Source organism: Episyrphus balteatus (assembly GCF_945859705.1).
Source record: "Episyrphus balteatus chromosome X unlocalized genomic scaffold, idEpiBalt1.1 SUPER_X_unloc_1, whole genome shotgun sequence".
In the NCBI taxonomy this organism is placed as follows: Eukaryota; Metazoa; Arthropoda; class Insecta; order Diptera; family Syrphidae; genus Episyrphus; species Episyrphus balteatus.
In genome coordinates, this window is record NW_026605125.1 from 357,501 (window position 1) to 362,500 (window position 5,000).

Below are 5,000 nucleotides of genomic sequence, written 5' to 3' on the forward strand. Positions count from 1 at the left end.
AATTGACTTTTACCACCCTAGTAAAACTCGACCGCAACCAAGTGCGTTTTTGGGCCATTTTTCCGATTTATTAAGTAGAAAATTTTTTTCCAAAAATTTTATGTCCAAAATTTTTCTAAGTCGAACACTTGGTTGCAAGTGGTTTTTCCTACCCTAGTAAAACTCGACCGCAACCAAGTGCGTTTTTGGGCCTTTTTTCGGATTTCTGGAAAAAGTTGACTTTTTCCCATACAAAAATTTTCAAAAATTGCACTAAGTCCCAAAAAAAGGGTCAACTTTTTTTGTGAAAATTCGCCGAACCGAATGTATCCAAGTATGTTTCAAATCTATTTTACGGAATCGAGCATTTTCGATCCAAAAAGAGGAAAATATGAAGTTATTAGTTTGGTCATGTTATTTACCTCCACTTTGTTGTGAAAAAAACTCAAACTACCAAAGGGGGCGCATATTTTGATGTTAAGGAAACATGTATGTAAACCTCTTTCGATGTGGCTTTTTAAGTTGCAACGAATTAACTTACTGGTAATGTGGTATCATGATTGGGCGGGGACTCGCACCTCGTTTTCACCAAAAGTGGTACCACGGCGTTGTGGCGGAGAACACTGGCTTTGTGGCGAAGATGTCAAAAAAAAAATACTTTAAGTAAAGTAATGTCGAAAAAAAAATAATAAATATTAATTTCCAATTGGGATTATTTGTTGAACATAAAAATGTTCATAAAGAAAAATTATTAAAAAGAATTATTAATTCTATATCATAAATAAATGGTTTATTTTATAAAAATATTCCAAAAACACTTCAATATATTGAAGTAAAAGAAAATATTAGAAATTTGAAAATAATCATTGATATGTATTTGTGAAAGGTGCTACACTAAAATTTAACAATATCAGAGTTCACCATACGGTAGGAGTTCTCTTTGTTAAAATAAAAATAGTTGTTATATGAAACCTTTGTGAAATGCATTTTCCCTCATTTTCCAGATAAAAGTAAAAATACAAAATACCCATACAAAATACCCATACAAAATACATACAAATAAATAAAAATAAAAATAAATTTACCAAAAAATATATACAAATAAAAATTGTGTTGGTAAAAAAAATAAAATAATAATTATCCCTATTAGGGAGGATATAAAACAAAAAGTATGTATAAATATAAATAAATAAAAAAAAAAAAAATAAAAACTTTATCATTGGATTATTGAGAGGAGATTGATGTTATTTTTCAAAATTTCAAATAATATTAAAAATAAAATATTATAACATTATTCTGGTTGATCCTGCCAGTAGTTATATGCTTGTCTCAAAGATTAAGCCATGCATGTCTAAGTACACACGAATTAAAAGTGAAACCGCAAAAGGCTCATTATATCAGTTATGGTTTATTAGATCGTTAACAGTTACTTGGATAACTGTGGTAATTCTAGAGCTAATACATGCAATATAAACACGGACCTTTTGGAACGTGTGCTTTTATTAGGCTAAAACCAAGCGATTTCTTCGGAAATCGTTATAATGGTTGAACTCTAGATAATTTGCCGATCGTATGGTCTAGTACCGACGACAGATCTTTCAAATGTCTGCCCTATCAACTATTGATGGTAGTATCTAGGACTACCATGGTTGCTACGGGTAACGGGGAATCAGGGTTCGATTCCGGAGAGGGAGCCTGAGAAACGGCTACCACATCTAAGGAAGGCAGCAGGCGCGTAAATTACCCACTCCCAGTTCGGGGAGGTAGTGACGAAAAATAACAATACAGGACTCATATCCGAGGCCCTGTAATTGGAATGAGTACACTTTAAATCCTTTAACAAGGACCAATTGGAGGGCAAGTCTGGTGCCAGCAGCCGCGGTAATTCCAGCTCCAATAGCGTATATTAAAGTTGTTGCGGTTAAAACGTTCGTAGTTGAATTTGTGCTTCATACGGGTAGTACAACTACAATTGTGGATTGTACATTACCTTATGTATGCAAGCGTATTATCGGTGGAGTTCTTATACATTTATGATACTTATGTACCATTATGTATTCCTCCTATTAAAACCTGCTTCAGTGCTCTTCATCGAGTGCTGTTGTGGGCCGTTACAATTACTTTGAACAAATTAGAGTGCTTAAAGCAGGCTCCAAATGCCTGAATATTTTGTGCATGGAATAATGAAATAAGACTTCTGATCTACTTTCATTGGTTTTTAGATCAAGAGGTAATGATTAATAGAAGCAGATTGGGGGCATTAGTATTACGACGCGAGAGGTGAAATTCTTGGACCGTCGTAAGACTAACTTAAGCGAAAGCATTTGCCAAAGATGTTTTCATTAATCAAGAACGAAAGTTAGAGGTTCGAAGGCGATCAGATACCGCCCTAGTTCTAACCATAAACGATGCCAGCTAGCAATTGGGTGTAGCTACTTCTATGGCTCTCTCAGTCGCTTCCCGGGAAACCAAAGCTTTTGGGCTCCGGGGGAAGTATGGTTGCAAAGCTGAAACTTAAAGGAATTGACGGAAGGGCACCACCAGGAGTGGAGCCTGCGGCTTAATTTGACTCAACACGGGAAAACTTACCAGGTCCGAACATAAGCGTGTAAGACAGATTGATAGCTCTTTCTCGAATCTATGGGTGGTGGTGCATGGCCGTTCTTAGTTCGTGGAGTGATTTGTCTGGTTAATTCCGATAACGAACGAGACTCAAATATATTAAATAGATGCTTTCAGGATTATGATGTTGAAGCTTTCATAGCCTTCATTCATGAATATAGTAAAATATAATTGTGTTTGAATGTGTTTATGTTAGTGGAGTCGTACCTGTTTGTTTGTCCCATTATAAGGACACTAGCTTCTTAAATGGACAAATTGCGTCTAGCAATAATGAGATTGAGCAATAACAGGTCTGGAATGCCCTTAGATGTCCTGGGCTGCACGCGCGCTACAATGAAAGTATCAACGTGTATTTCCTAGACCGAGAGGTCCGGGTAAACCGCTGAACCACTTTCATGCTTGGGATTGTGAACTGAAACTGTTCACATGAACTTGGAATTCCTAGTAAGTGCGAGTCATTAACTCGTATTGATTAAGTCCCTGCCCTTTGTACACACCGCCCGTCGCTACTACCGATTGAATTATTTAGTGAGGTCTCCGGACGTGATCACTGTGACGCTAACGTGTTACGGTTGTTTCGCAGAAGTTGACCAAACTTGATGGTTTAGAGGAAGTAAAAGTCGTAACAAGGTTTCCGTAGGTGAACCTGCGGAAGGATCATTAACGTGATTTTTCCAATAAAATAAAATTTATATATATTTAATATATATAAAAAAGAAAAATAAAATATAAAAATAAAAATGTACAATTATGGTACAAAATGTATAAAATATACAATAAATATATAAACAAATACAAAAAAGAATACTTCAAAAGAAGTAAAAATACAAATACAAATTAGACTGGGTGTGTTACTATAAGTAATGCATTCAGTCTTTTTTTTTTCAAAAAAAATTAAGAACAAAAAGTATTTAAACGGTAGCCAAATGTCATCGTCATCGAAATAGTGACGCTTATGAAAATATATATATGAATAAACAAACTTGCTATAGCAAAAGTCGAACAACAAAGGTGTCGTACCCTTCGGGGTAATATCCTCCTGGGTGTAAAAACCCGCCCTTCGGAGTGGCGTGTATACGTTGCGACGAATTAACCCCTAAAGGTGTCGTACTTGGACAATATCCCGGTACTATCCGGCTAAAACGCATAGCATAAGTTGTAACGATATATATATAATAAAAAAAAAAACAAATACAAAATAGACTGGGTGTGTTACTATAAGTAATGCATTCAGTCTTTTTTTTTCAAAAAAAAATATGAACAAAATATTTAAATGGTAGCCAAATGGTGTCGTCATCTAAATAGTGACGTTTTTAGCCAATATACAAAAACAAATTAGACTGGGTGTGTTACTATATGTAATGCATTCAGTCTTTTTTTTTCAAAAAAAAATATGAACAAAATATTTAAATCGTAGCCAAATGGTGTTGTCATCTAAATAGTGACGTTATAACCAAAATACAAAAACAAATTAGACTGGGTGTATTACTATAAGTAATGCATTCGGTCTTTTTTTTTCAAAAAAAAATATGAACAAAATATTTAAATGGTAGCCAATTGTCATCGTCATCGAAATAGTGACGCTTATGAAAATATATATATGCATAAACAAACTTGCTAGAGCAAAAGTCGAAAAAACAAAGGTGTCGTACCCTTCGGGGTAATATCCTCCTGGGTGTAAAAACCCGCCCTTCGGAGTGGCGTGTATACGTTGCGACGAATTAACCCCTAAAGGTGTCGTACTTGGACAATATCCCGGTACTATCCGGCTAAAACGCATAGCATAAGTTGTAACGATATATATATATAAAAATAAAAATGTATAAAAATGTTGTACTTAGATTTCTTTAAAAGAAATTTATAAGTTAACGATTCTTTGGAATTGGACATTCGCAACATAAAAAAAATACATAAAATATAAAAAGAAATAAATTTTTATTTCTTAAAAAAAAAAATTGACTAAATATAAAATAAAAAAATAATAATACTCTAAGCGGTGGATCACTTGGCTCATGGGTCGATGAAGAACGCAGCAAACTGTGCGTCATCGTGTGAACTGCAGGACACATGAACATCGACATTTTGAACGCATATAGCAGTCCATGCTGTTATGTACTTTAATTAATTTTGAAGTGCTGCTTGGACTACATATGGTTGAGGGTTGTGATACTATGCTAAATAAGCTGCTTTTGATTTATCAAATGCGCATGTTATATTATTGGATTTGTAAAAATTCATAATATTAAAATATAATATATACCTCAAAATAATATCGAGCGACAGTAAGTTCGTTTTATCTATTTTTTAGAGGATGTTAGTATATAAAAATTTCTAACATTGCAGATCGTTGTCATAATATAATTTGGCAATTGAGGCATTCTACTTGAATTGATAAAATG

General features: G+C 34.1%; 2 non-coding genes across 2 annotated transcripts; both read left to right on the forward strand.

The window, feature by feature from the left end:
- The first annotated feature begins 1,272 nt into the window (after window positions 1-1,272).
- LOC129920767 (small subunit ribosomal RNA) lies at window positions 1,273-3,264 on the forward strand. Its single transcript, XR_008773323.1, has one exon. It is a non-coding gene; the product is annotated as a small subunit ribosomal RNA (ribosomal RNA).
- Window positions 3,265-4,586: 1,322 nt separating this feature from the next.
- Window positions 4,587-4,765, forward strand: LOC129920840 (5.8S ribosomal RNA). The gene has a single exon (XR_008773377.1). It is a non-coding gene; the product is annotated as a 5.8S ribosomal RNA (ribosomal RNA).
- Window positions 4,766-5,000: the final 235 nt, after the last annotated feature.